At 40.9% G+C, this 15,157-nt stretch overlaps 2 long non-coding RNA genes and 1 pseudogene across 2 annotated transcripts in view; 1 reads left to right on the top strand and 2 right to left on the bottom strand.

The window, feature by feature from the left end:
• Positions 1-15,157, top strand: part of LOC115152460 (uncharacterized) — a 313,979-nt gene that overhangs the window by 254,602 nt on the left and 44,220 nt on the right. The window lies entirely within an intron of this gene.
• The window catches only part of LOC115152442 (zinc finger protein 208-like), a 339,225-nt pseudogene that overhangs the window by 284,445 nt on the left and 39,623 nt on the right, over positions 1-15,157 (bottom strand).
• Positions 10,913-11,213, bottom strand: LOC115152454 (uncharacterized). The gene is made up of 2 exons (XR_003867486.1): positions 11,168-11,213; positions 10,913-11,038 (listed from the first exon to the last, which is right to left on the bottom strand). It is a non-coding gene; the product is annotated as an uncharacterized LOC115152454 (long non-coding RNA).

Genomic DNA, 15,157 nt, shown 5'->3' with positions numbered 1-15,157 from the left:
ATCATCGCAGTACCAGGGAGAGTCACCACTACACCAAGGCTCTGCACAGGAAATCATCGCAGTACCAGGGAGAGTCACCACTACACCAAGGCTCTGCACAGGAAATCATCGTAGTACCAGGGAGAGTTACCACTACACCAAGGCTCTGCACAGGAAATCATCGTAGTACCAGGGAGAGTCACCACTACACCAAGGCTCTGCACAGGAAATCATCGCAGTACCAGGGAGAGTCACCACTACACCAAGGCTCTGCACAGGAAATCATCGCAGTACCAGGGAGAGTCACCACTACACCAAGGCTCTGCACAGGAAATCATCGTAGTACCAGGGAGAGTCACCACCACACCAAGGCTCTGCACAGGAAATCATCGTAGTACCAGGGAGAGTCACCACTACACCAAGGCTCTGCACAGGAAATCATCGTAGTACCAGGGAGAGTCACCACTACACCAAGGCTCTGCACAGGAAATCATCGTAGTACCAGGGAGAGTCACCACTACACCAAGGCTCTGCACAGGAAATCATCGTAGTACCAGGGAGAGTTACCACCACACCAAAGCTCTGCACAGGAAATCATCATAGTAATGGTTGATGGCAGTGGGGAACCAAACCATAGATTTCAGTCTGCTTGTCCACAGACTGCTTTTAAGGTATGGACACAGACATTTTATATTTTGTCATTTGGGCGAAGTATATGTTTAAATAGGGCTGGAAGAAAATCCTGCTTGCTCTCCAGGAGGGTTGGCCACCCCGACCTGTGTTTCCCAAGTGCTGGGTGTTTGAAAATGTTATAAATATTAATAAAATAAATATTAAAATCACCCAACCTAGAAGAAAAATCTAGTTGAATATCAATATTCACATGGTTTCTGCCTACTAGCTGAATATCAATATTCACGTGGTTTCTGCCTACTAGCTGAATATCAATATTCACGTGGTTTCTGCCTACTAGCTGAATATCAATATTCACGTGGTTTCTGCCTACTAGCTGAATATCCTTGTCATCATCTTACTCTACATAGATAATATATGTCTTTATGAGTTGTAAGTCCCCCTGCCATCTCTACATAGATAATATATGATGTCTTTGAGTTGTGAGTCCCCCTACCATCTCTACATAGATAATATATGATGTCTTTATGAGTTGTGAGTCCCCCTACCATCTCTACATAGATAATATATGATGTCTTTATGAGATGTGAGTCCCCCTACCATCTCTACATAGATAATATATGATGTCTTTATGAGTTGTGAGTCCCCCTACCATCTCTACATAGATAATATATGATGTCTTTATGAGATGTGAGTCCCCCTACCATCTCTACATAGATAATATATGATGTCTTTATGAGTTGTGAGTCCCCCTACCATCTCTACATAGATAATATATGATGTCTTTATGAGTTGTAAGTCCCCCTACCATCTCTACATAGATAATATATGATGTCTTTATGAGTCCCCCTACCATCTCTACATAGATAATATATGATGTCTTTATGAGATGTGAGTCCTCCAACCATCTCTGCCTATTATGTGGCCAATACTAAAATGTCAAAAATTATATTTGATTGCAGGAAAATGTCATATCCAATGCTTATTTGTATGACTGATTCAAAACAGTCCATGACTAGCTACAAAAAATACATAGCCTCAAATCATTAATTTTCAAAGACTTCAAAATGTGTTTACTGTAGACTGGACACTGGGAAGAAGTGGAATAATACAATAAGTGTGGGGAATAACAGTAGTGTTCTTGCTGACAAGTAATTACCCTGATCAGACTTACTGTATATTATAGACCATTGTGTTAAGAATGAGACTAAATAAAGTAAATAGATAATAAAATCTCCTGAAGACTAGATTACATAAATCTGCCCAACAATGTTGGTAGGGCCAAAAAAACAACAAGTGGGACTCATGCCAGCAAAGCCACTACACAACACAACACTAAACAATACATTAATTGCACTATAACGGTGACAAACGGTGCCCACAAACAGCCTACATAAAACTGTCCCGACATCTTACCACTGCTACACCTGGCTATCAGCGGAACCTTGTCTGGCAGCGAAACAGGTCATTCAGCCTCATTTACTGCCTTTAAAAAAAACATGGCTGATATGGCTCTTGCTTAAACAAATGTGGTTTCTAATGACAATTGAGATGTACAAACTATGCCATAAGGGGACGACAAGCAGATAAGAGGCAATCTGTAATTTTGATTAAGACATTAATGAGTGAGCTAAGACGGACGTAGTCAATATAACGATTTTGTTTAGCACTTTTGAAATGTACAGCAACAAAATTCATAATGTGGGCTGTTCTTACAGTGTTCACCCTGTACACCTACTCAGAACCGTAGGATAAATAAAGGGTGCATATAAGCAGACAATGAAAGCTCTTACAATATTCAATGATTACGTTTCTCTAAAACAGGTTATGGGCTACATGTGCACCACCAAGTCAGAACAGTAGGTGAAATTAAGAGGGGTAAATAGACCGAATTCTTATGGTGAGGCACATAGGCTACTAACATCTTACTACACAACATTCACTTAATATTACTTTCTTAGCTACAGTGTACATATCTCCCTGTCATATTACATTATTTATGCAGCAGCATAGAAGACATTTTCGGACTCACCTTGCTGTGCTGTGCTGTGCTCACTTGAACAGGAAGGTGGCACGGTAGTCCTTCGTGGGAAAATGTTGTCATCAAAGTCTGGCATTCTCTGGATTTATGGTGCTTCAAAACAACTGGAACTCGGAAAAAAACAAGGTCAAATCATGATGACGTCATTGATCTTCAGGTCGTAGCTCTAGAAAGAGGCCTGATTTACAATTCCGAGTTGGATGACCGTTCAAAACGTATTTTCCCAGTCGGAGCTCGTTTATTCCCGACTTCCCAGTTGTCTTGAAATCACTGAAGTCAAGTTTTCACAGTTCCAAGTTAACAGTTGTTTTGAGTGCAGCACAAATCATGTTTCATTGACAGCATGGCCAATAATGAATGTTTATCATTTTAAATTTGGAAAAGAGACCCCTAATCCCAGATTTGGGACCACACAGCCACTCCATTGAATAGCAGGCCAGTGATTGCTTTGCAATGCTTGCTGTTAGCCACTGTCACTGATTCGTTCCAAACCACTCATTGTTGAATTTGCGTAATGTTTATGTCCAATGGCCGATGAGCACCGATATGTTTTATCTATAATTTCTCTTCATTATTTATCTTCATATGACAAGGATTGAAAAGGATTTGCCAGTAGATTGTCGACTTGATTCATGATGATGACTGCGAGCTTACTAGCTAAGATTTTGAAGGTATAATGTTGACATGATCAGTCCAATCAAAGCTACTGTACATATAATGTGATTTGACGTCATTTTATCTGTGGCCAATGACTTTGAGCCTTCTTTGATGGGCATTTCTAATGTATCTCTATGGCAGCACCCAAGGGGCTAGAATTCTCGAGGTCTCCCCTTAGACTTGGAGGTGACGTAGTTTCCCCATGAGTGACAGAACACTAAGTCAATCACGGCATAACGCTCTGTATTTTCTGCTGGCTTGCCCCACCACCACTAAAAAGCACTGAGCTAGGCTGAAACACCTTCATTTTTGAGTTGCCTTACTCAAGAAAACAAAAAAGAAACCATGTTTGTATCCAGCTTTATTAATTCAATGATATATATATATATTACAATGTTTGCAAACTGATGTGTCAGGTATTAATGCCAAAATAACATGCAAAACAGGCAAGCCCCCAATTTTGGGGTGGGATTTAATTTTTTTGCTAAAGATTTTTGGCTCAAAACAGCCCCACCTGCCCTAAATGACGGGTCGCCACTGCACCCGTAAGTGATTCGTTGAGAGCCCTGCAATAATGAGGCTGGTCGACCCCACACTCTTGAGTGTTGGGCCAAGAGCTCTGACATACAGAAACCAACAGAGGTCTTATATAGTAGACCTATAAATGCTTAGTCATGGCTGGCTCCACCACAACTGACTCAATGTGTCAAACCAACACATATCTAGTGGATGAGGTGACCAAATATTCTGAGTCCTCTGTGTTCTCCTACGAGTACGAAGAACTGTTTGTTCTTAGAATAGAGGATGAGGAGAGACATTGTTCAGAACAGACAAGTTTCAGAGAACAGAGAGTATGAACATAAGATGTGCAGAGCCGTGGTGAATTAGATACAGAGTTATGTGAAAACAGCAACTTACACAACCAGAGTAACAGGATTGTACACACTTATCATTTATATTAACCTTAAAGTAATGTTATTGCACATGTTTCATACCAAACACCCTGGATAGAGGGGTTTACACACTAGAGAGATATTCATACCAAACACCCTGGATAGAGGGGTTTACACACTAGAGAGATATTCATACCAAACACCCTGGATAGAGGGGTTTACACACTACAGAGATATTCATACCAAACACCCTGGATAGAGGGGTTTACACACTAGAGAGATATTCTACATTGCTGCTCCAGTGTGTCTTACTGAACATGACTAGAGAGATATTCTACATTGTTGCTCCAGTATGTCTTACTGAACATGACTAGAGAGATATTCTACATTATTGCTCCAGTGTGTCTTACTGAACATGACTAGAGAGATATTCTACATTATTGCTCCAGTGTGTCTTACTGAACATGACTAGAGAGATATTCTACATTGTTGCTCCAGTGTGTCTTACTGAACATGACTAGAGAGATATTCTACATTATTGCTCCAGTGTGTCTTACTGAACATGACTAGAGAGATATTCTACATTGTTGCTCCAGTGTGTCTTACTGAACATGACTAGAGAGATATTCTACATTGTTGCTCCAGTGTGTCTTACTGAACATGACTAGAGAGATATTCTACATTGTTGCTCCAGTGTGTCTTACTGAACATGACCATGATTAGAGTGAAACATCATGTTGTGTTTGACACAGAGACCACCTGACACAGGGACACTGAGGAGTCATCATACCAAACCCTAAACCCTGGATAGAGGGGCTCAGTGAATGTGGTGTGGAAAGTGTACAGGTGGGTCAGTGTGTTAGAGGAGACTCTGTAGAAGGACAAAGTGCCGGCTGGCCAGTCCAGATACACACCTACTCTGTGGGAGCTGGAGGGGCGGACGTCTATGGTAAGGGGATTATTTTTGTGACAGGCAATGTAACTGTTGTCATAGCAGAAAAGAGTCCAGGACGTGTCATTGTATCCAAGACAAAAGTCATTAGCCCTTCCTTTCCTGCTGATTCCTTTATATGTCACTCCTATATCAACCCTTCTCCCATTCCACTCTACCTCCCAGTAACAGCTCCCAGTCAGACCCTCTCTACACAGCACCTGTTCATAGTTCTCAAATCTCTCTGGGTGATCAGGATACGGCTGCTCCTCTGACCTCAGTGTCAATTTTCTGTTCTCCTCAGACAGAGAGAGGCGTCTGTTTACTGTGTTTGGGTCCAGTGTGAGATCACAGACATCTGATGGATGAAACCAGACACAATATTAGAAATCATCATCATTCACATTAGAATGTTAACTCACTTTTCACTAATTCATTTAATGTAGATGTTTCTAGGTATCAAAAGGAGAAGTTAAGGTAACTTGAGACTTGTTGAATGATCATATGTTATACCGTATGGTAATATAAAACACACTTATTCCTATTAATTACACACACACCTGTATGAATGCGTGAATACAAACACACATTTCTTATGTAACACGAACATGCCACACAGACACACACATTGTCAAAGCAACTCTTTGTAAACTTTGGTGTCCCTGATTTCTGTTTCTGTAGAACTACAGCAGATATTTAATATGACCAAGTCAGTAATGATGGTGGTCTTTGACTTTGACTTAACTTGAATTAAGACTTATTCTTAGTCATATTCTTCACAGCAGTCAACACTCACATTTTCTAAGCCCAGGTTTCATTGTGTACTCTCCACCATGTTCCACACTGTAGCGGTAAGCAGAAGAACAGACAGTCATTGAGGGATACACGGGAACACACACACACACACTCATGCACAAACACAGTCAGCATATACCTTTGTCCAAGTGGTGGTAAGAATGTTTGTCTAGCCTGATAAGTCAAACATGTCTGATATGAACATTGACATAAACCCTCTACATACTTGAGTTTCTCCAGTCTGCAGTGTGGATCCTCCAGTCCAGCAGAGAGCAGTCTGACTCCTGAGTCTCCTGGGTGATTGTAGCTCAGGTCCAGCTCTCTCAGGTGTGAGGGGTTTGACCTCAGAGCTGAGGCCAGAGAAGCACAGCCTTCCTCTGTGACTAGACAGCGTGACAGCCTGCAAAGAGTCAAATCATATTTAAATCACACTGCTATACTTTGGTGGTGAAAATAGTGGCAGAACATTTTTCAACATTTTCAGATACATCAGTGTCCTGAAACCTGCCATATCTATTCATAAATTAATGTATCACTATTAGAAATGACAAAATATCAAAGTATTGCTGCAGATAGAAAAATGCATATTACAAATATTTGAGTCGACTGACCAGACCAGTTTAAAAAGCAGTATCAGTCAAAAGACAGACAGAGAGGTATCAGATTTAGATTGTATTGAGTATACAGTCCACACCATATCTATTTTGACAGTGAAGCTAACATTTTAAATGTCTCTATTCTCCAGCATTATCGATTTCAGACCAAATGTTTTATTTGAGTTGACAGTATATAATGTCACCTTTTATTTGACGATATTTTAACACATATCTGTTTCACTAAACTTTTGACTAAATTTTTGTCCAAATAATTAAGACTAAACGGTAAAATATATATGTATGAATACCATTAAAATAAAAGGTGACATTCTGTACTGTTGCCTAATATGAAACATTCTATCTCAAATCCAAAATGCTGCAGCATAGCACCAAATGTAATACTGTAAGCTTCACTGTCCAAACACATATGGTGTGGACTATGTGTGCCTGGTAAACACATGTGGATCTGGTGAACAGTTATCACTTGTTGACCAACTACAGGAATACTGACCTCAGAGTCTCCAGTTTACAGTGGGGATTCCCCAGTCCAGCAGAGAGCAGCTCCACTCCTGAATCCTTCAGGTCATTGTTACTCAGGTCCAGCTCTCTCAGGTGTGAGGGGTTTGACTTCAGAGCTGAGACCAGAGAAGCACAGCCTTTCTCTGTGACTCCACAGCCTGACAGCCTGACAAAGAGATCATCATGACTTCACAAACACAATGTTAATTTAACTTCACTTGGGCAGCATTCGGAATTTTGGATGAAAAGCATGCCCAAATTAAACTGCCTGCTATTCAGGCCCAGAAGCTAGGATATGCATGTAGATTTACATTTACATGTTTACATTTTAGTCATTTAGCACATGCTCTTATCCAGAGCGACTTACACAGTAGTGAATGCATACATTTCATACCACTTCGTGCATTTTTTTATATATGTATATATATTTTTTTTTGGGACTGTCCCCCCGTGGGAATGTGGATAGAAAACACTCTAAAGTTGCCAAAACTGTTAAAATAATGTTTGTGAGTATAACAGAACTGATATGGCAGGCGAAAACCTGAGGAAAATCCATCCAGGAAGTACTATTATTTTGAATGCCTGTTTTTCCACTGAAAGCCTATCCACCATACAAAGACTTAGCACCCAGTTCACCATCTCTATGGCTTCTTCTACATGTGTCCAGTCTTTATGCATTGTTTCAGGCTTTTACTCTGACAAATGAGGGAGATACAGCACTTTCAATGAGTGGACAGTGGACATTTCCAGACATGAGCCCAGCCCGTGATCTGGAGCGCACCTTTTCTATTGACGAAGCTTTCGTGCGGTTGAAATATTATTGATTATTTATGACAAAAACAACCTGAGGATTGATTTTAAACATTGTTTGACATGTTTCTATGAACTTTTATTGTACTTTTTTGATTTTTCGTCTGGATATAGAGAGCGCGCATTCTGCCTTTGGAATACTGAACTAAAAGCACCAGCAAAACTGAGGTTTTTGGACATAAAGAGGGACATTATTGAAGAAAACGAACATTTATTGTCTAACATGGAGACCTGGGAGTGCCACCAGATGAAGATCATCAAAGGTAAGTGATTAATTTGAACGCTATTTCTGACTTTTGTGACACCTCTCCTTGGCTGGAAAATGGCTGTATGGTTTCTGTGACTAGGTGCTGACCTAACATAATGGCGTGTTGTGCTTTCGCTGTAAAGCCTTTTTGAAATCGGACACTGTGGTTGGATTTACAAGAAGTTTATCTTTAAAATGGTGTATAATACTTGTATGTTTGAAGAATTTTAATTATGGGATTTCTGTTGTTTTGAATTTGGTGCCCTGCAATTTCACTTGCTGTTGTTGAGGTGGGGCGCTACCGTCCCACTTATACCAGAGAGGTTAACGAGTAGTGTAGAAGGAAAATGGCAGATGCTTTTGGTTTATTATCTCAAACAGCATATAGATTAATCTTCTGTCTCCTAGAATTGAATCGTCATAATATTATACTAATATGAAAATCAATATGTTTTTCAATTCAATATTATATACATATTATAATACATATTTTTCTCTAAACTGAATATTTATTCCTGATGATTAGTACTTAAATGTAATTTTATGTACTCACAGAGCAGCTCTGGAGGCTTTGACCACTGGCAGCAGCCTCAGAAGACCTTCCTCTGATCTGGAGTATTTCTTCAGGTCAAACACATCCAGCTCCTTTTCTGAAGTCAGCAACACAAAGACCAGAGCCGACCACTGTGCAGGTGACAGTTTGGCTTCTGAGAGACTTCCTGATCTCAGGTAGCTTTGGATCTCCTCCACTAGAGAATGGTCATTCAGTTCATTCAGACAGTGGAACAGATTGATGCTCTTCTCTGGAGAGGGATTCTCCCTGATCTTCTCCTTGATGTACTTGACTGTCTCTTCATGGCTCTGTGAGCTGCTTCTTGTCTTTGTCAGTAGACCTCGTAAGTGCTTCTGATTGGACTCCAGTGAGAGGCCCAGAAGGAAGCGGAGGAACAGGTCCAGGTTTCCCGTTTCACTTTGTAAGGCTTTATCCACAGCACTCTTGTAAACAGTAACTTCAGACTTGTCTTTCGCTTGCAGTTCATCCATTAGATTCTCATTGTTGTTGATGAATGAGAGGAACACATATACAGCAGCCAGAAACTCCTGAATGCTCAGATGCACGAAGCAGTACACCTTTTCCTGGTACAGCCCACATTCCTCTTTAAAGAGCTGTGTGCACAATCCTGAGTACACGGAAGCTTCATTGACATCAATGCCAGCCACTTTCAGGTCTTCTTCATAGAAAATCAGATTGCCCTTCACAAGCTTTTGAAAAGCCAGTTTTCCCAGTGACAGAATGCTCTCTTTATTCCAGTGTGGACTTGTTTCTTCTTTCCCAAGATACTTTTCATTCTTCTGTTTGGTATGAAACACCACAAGGTGTGTGTACATCTCAGTCAGAGTCTTGGGCATCTCTTCTCTCTTATGTTCCAGCATGTGTTCAAGGACTATTGCAGAAATCCAACAGAAGACTGGAATGTGGCACATGAGGTGGAGGCTCCTTGATGTCTTTATGTGTGAGATGATTCTGTTGGCCAGGTCCTCATCACTGAATCTCTTCCTGAAGTACTCCTCCTTCTGTGGGTCATTGAACCCTCGTACCTCTGTCACCTGGTCAACACACCATGAAGGGATCCTATTGGCTGCTGCAGGTCGGGTAGTTATCCAGAGGAGAGCAGAGGGAAGTAGATTTCCCTTGATGAGATTTGTCAGCAGAACATCCACTGAGGTTGACTCTGTGACGTCACAACAGATCTTGTTCTTCTGGAAGTCTAGGGGCAGTCGGCACTCATCCAGACCATCAAAGATGAAAAGAACTTTGTACTTGTCGTAGTTGGAGATTTTTGATTCTTTGGTTTCCACTAAGAAGCGATTGAGAAGATCAATCAAAGTGTGTTTGTCCTCTTTCATCAAATTCATCTCCCGAAAAGGGAATGAAAAATACAAATTGTACATCCTGATTTGCTTTTCCTTCAGCCCAGTCCAGAATGAACTTCTGCACAGAGACTGTTTTTCCAATGCCAGCGACTCCCTTTGTCAGCACAGTTCTGATGAGTTTGTCTTGTCCAGTTAAGGGTTTGAAGATGTCGTTACATTTGATTGCAGTCTCTGGTCTTGCTTGTTTCCAGGTTATTGTCTCAATCTGTCTCAGCTCATGTTCAATATTGACCTCTCCTGTTCCACCCTCTGTGATGTAGAGCTCTGTGTAGATCTTATTGAGAAGTATTGGGTTTCCTTGTTTGGCGATCCCCTCAAATACACATTGAAACTTCTTCTTAAGATGAGATTTGAGTTCACGTTGGCAAATCACAGCAGGATCATCTGAATCTAGAAATAACACAGAGGATATTAATATTACATCTGTTTTAATAACTACAGTATTGTAGGACTGTTCTAAAGTTTTTAATTATGTTAATTTCTTCTCTTAACTGACTGTATAATTGTGTAAATATTTTCATAATGCATTACAGACTGGTGTGACTGATTATATTATTATTGGTATTATTGATGGTATTATTAATGTTGTCTCTCTCTGTCTCTCTCTCTAAATTAATCACCACAACACATCCCTGCTGCTACTTGATGAGGTCACTAGGTGTTGTGTTAAGGCTGCTACAATATCTTGAGTTACACAGCTACTTTAGCTGTACTTTAGCTACAGCTTTTAAATGTTATAAAACAGCATTCAACATGAGGCAGACAGGTCTTACAGTTCTCCAGTGTGTCAGCAAGCTCCTTCTGGTTCATTTTCCTCAGGACGTGCAGTGTGATCTTCAGAGCCCCCTCTCTGGCACTGCTCTCCTGCTTCTCATCTTCAGCATCCACCACTTCCTTATCCTGCTTCTGACTCTCAAAGCCTTCTGGGAGTTCTGGACTAAGAATCCTCTTGAACGTCTTCAGCTCGTTCTTAACAAATGTCATAATATTCTCTTCAAGCACCTGAAATAAAGCAAGTAAATAAGTTAAGCAAGAGAAGAAATGCTTTCTAATTAACACATTAATGAATGATTGACATATCAACTTTACTTGAGGTAAACAAAAACAAATGTACATAACAGGACCACATACACTGAATATGGAGGCCAGGTCTGTTTGACTGAGAATCTCTGACTCTGATCTCTCCTGATGGTTTCTGTAGACAAAACATGAGATTACATCTCCTCATCCAGGGAGCACACACACACACACATACACACACACACACACACACACACGAAGGGAATGTTGTTTGTTTAATATTATTTTAGGACTATGAAAATGGACTAAAGGATTAGCCTATGGATTATGAAAACAACAAAAAGAAATGTGAAAATGGGAGAGGAGAAATGACTAGAGACAGTGTTGTTTAACTCACTGACCATGACCCATGAGTTCTTCTTACCTTTGTTCAGTAGAAAAGTCTCCCTCTCTAAAGTATATAGGATGAACCATAGACCGGTCACTCTTCATGGACACACAGCTGGGAACAGGGGAGGCTGGTCTCTCCTGCTTGATTGGTCTTCAACACAACAGAGACAAACATTACATTTCTTACATACAGGGATTTGTTTAAAATCTATCACTTGATGGTTTCATTTCAGAGAGACAAAAATCATGTTTTTTTTGTTGCAAAATGCTATTATTATATATCTGCCTCACTCTCAGATGTGACCGACCGGCTCAATTTGGTAATTAACTAAATTAACTACATGTATAGTGTTTTTGGTTTTTGTCAGCTTAATTTTTTGTTATGGTATAAGTGATCATGGTTGTAAGTGATACAATTGTCTAGAAGATTGTATATTTTGGAATTCTGAGTAATTACTTCTTTAGTAAGGAATTACACATTTTTCAGTAGTACTGCAGTTGCTACATAATTCCAATAGATGGCAGCATAAGACCACAAATGATATTTCAGAACATTAGTTTAGTTTTCTCCCTGGATACACCACCACTCCCCACGCTTCTTTCTGTCCCTTTCCACACTGCTAACGCAAGAGGAAGGACTGAAAAAGCATTTAACAGATTACTGTGAAGTAATATAATGATGATTCCTGTTTATTATTACCTGATTTTATGTGAAAGCGAGGGGCATGTTGAGGTAAATTTACTAACCAGGAGGGTTGAATGATGTCATTTATTGGTGGGCTGGAAGATGCACTCTTGTCTTTTCTATACCGAGGTTGTTTACTCACAATATCAGATGTTAAGATGATGTTTTATAATGTATGTATACTGAGGTTGAGGTTCTGACTAGTGATAATTTACCCAGGGTTCAATACCTGCTATAGTCACTATTTATTTGCTCTTCCAAAAGCAACACAGCCCCAATACGAGGTATATAGCTAACTAAAGTAATGAGTGACCATTTTAGAAAATCATGGGACATATAGTGTGTGGTTGCATGCTATTTTATGTCAATCATATTGCTGCTTGTAGCCTATAACTGATGCTTCTTGGTCTTATGCTGCTGTTACGTACGCCTCTAGGAAGAGGAAACGCAACACCCTGCTACAACTCAACTCCCCGTGGAGCGAAAGAGGTATGGGACTGTAGGTGGAGGTAAAGAGGTATGGGACTGTAGGTGGAGTGAAAGAGGTATGGGACTGTAGGTGGAGGTATAGAGGTATGGGACTGTAGGTGGAGTGAAAGAGGTATGGGACTGTAGGTGGAGGTATAGAGGTATGGGACTGTAGGTGGAGTGATAGAGGTATGGGACTGTAGGTGGAGGTAAAGAGGTATGGGACTGTAGGTGGAGGTATAGAGGTATGGGACTGTAGGTGGAGGTAAAGAGGTATGGGACTGTAGGTGGGAGTGATAGAGGTATGGGACTGTAGGTGGAGGTAAAGAGGTATGGGACTGTAGGTGGGAGTGATAGAGGTATGGGACTGTAGGTGGGAGTAAGGATGACAAAAGGCAGAGAATACCGTTTACTATGAATTTATTCCTTCACGCGGTAAATTTGGGGAAAAGGGGCTGGACGCAACCAAAGCAAAGAAAGTAAATATCAAAGCCCCCGCTCCTACCTTACCTGCCTACCCACTACTTACCTAACTTAGCACCACCTGGTGACCTACCCACTACTTACCTAACTTAGCACCACCTGGTGACCTACCCACTACTTACCTAACTTAGCACCACCTGGTGACCTACCCACTACTGACCTAACTTAGCACCACCTGGTGACCTACCCACTACTGACCTAACTAGCACCACCTGGTGACCTACCCACTACTGACCTAACTAGCACCACCTGGTGACCTACCCACTACTGACCTAACTAGCACCACCTGGTGACCTACCCACTACTGACCTAACTAGCACCACCTGGTGACCTACCCACTACTGACCTAACTAGCACTGCCTGGTGACCTACCCACTACTGACCTAACTAGCACTGCCTGGTGACCTACCCACTACTGACCTAACTAGCACCACCTGGTGACCTACCCACTACTGACCTAACTTAGCACCACCTGGTGACCTACCCACTACTGACCTAACTAGCACCACCTGGTGACCTACCCACTACTGACCTAACTAGCACCACCTGGTGACCTACCCACTACTGACCTAACTAGCACCACCTGGTGACCTACCCACTACTGACCTAACTAGCACCGCCTGGTGACCTACCCACTACTGACCTAACTAGCACCACCTGGTGACCTACCCACTACTGACCTAACTAGCACCACCTGGTGACCTACCCACTACTGACCTAACTAGCACCGCCTGGTGACCTACCCACTACTGACCTAACTAGCACCACCTGGTGACCTACCCACTACTGACCTAACTAGCACCGCCTGGTGACCTACCCACTACTGACCTAACTAGCACCACCTGGTGCGCTAACCAAAATACAGGGGATGGTCCGCCCAGGTCTTACCTAGTGTGCATAGACAGTAAATACTACGGGTTATGTATGCCCGCGGGACTCTTGCTTAAGCACTCCCTAGGTGCCTTCCCCTTCCCCCCTGGGAACAAAAATCAGTTAAAAAAACGGTGTACTATTGACACACACAGGACATACTAATAATCAGCTCTCTACAACACTAACCAAAATACAGGACATACTAATAATCAGCTCTCTACAACACTAACCAAAATACAGGACATACTAATAATCAGCTCTCTACAACACTAACCAAAATACAGGACATACTAATAATTAGCTCTCTACAACACTAACCAAAATACAGGACATACTAATAATCAGCTCTCTACAACACTAACCAAAATACAGGACATACTAATAATTAGCTCTCTACAACACTAACCAAAATACAGGACATACTAATAATCAGCTCTCTACAACACTAACCAAAATACAGGACATACTAATAATTAGCTCTCTACAACACTAACCAAAATACAGGACATACTAATAATCAGCTCCAATTAGTTGTATTGAACACCGTGGCACCAACTCACCTTCCCAACGTTCTAATCCCATTTTGATGTACTATGTTATAATGGCAGCTTTGGCAGCTTCACTATAGTTGGTCATGGAGACCTGCTCACGTTGTTTAAAGTTCAAATGTAAACAACAACAAAATTACTCATGTTACTCTGAGTTCGTCCCATTGTTTACTATAGGGAAATATAGGTATGTCTGTCTATTTTACTAAATATCTCGCAATGTGTATATTTAGATTTTTTTTAAATTGGACACCATTTTAATCATGAGAATCTCCTCTTTCTAATGATGTAAGGCTGGGCAGTGTATCTCATTGTCATCAAACGCTAGACCATAAATAGTCAGAAGTTGTAATTCTTTTCCTACATCCTCGTTATGCAGACATAAGCACACTTACATTTACATTTTAGTCATTTAGCAGACGCTCTTATCCAGAGCGACTTACAGTAGTGAATGCATACATTTCAGTTCATGCATTTTTTTTTTGTACACTTGGCACCATTGAGGTACGGATGTTTACTTTCTAGACTAGTTGTTATATTTCAGTTTCATCCTAAAAACAGATTGTAGGGGTAAAATAAAAAGGGATACATTTTTTGGTGCCATTTAAGATAAATGGAATTCTAAGCATCACTCCAGTCAAAACAGGCTCTGAG

Source organism: Salmo trutta, chromosome 17, assembly GCF_901001165.1.
Source record: "Salmo trutta chromosome 17, fSalTru1.1, whole genome shotgun sequence".
Lineage (NCBI taxonomy): Eukaryota > Metazoa > Chordata > Actinopteri > Salmoniformes > Salmonidae > Salmo > Salmo trutta.
The sequence above is the reverse complement of the archived record's forward strand: the minus strand, read 5'-3'. Positions and strand labels throughout refer to the sequence as shown.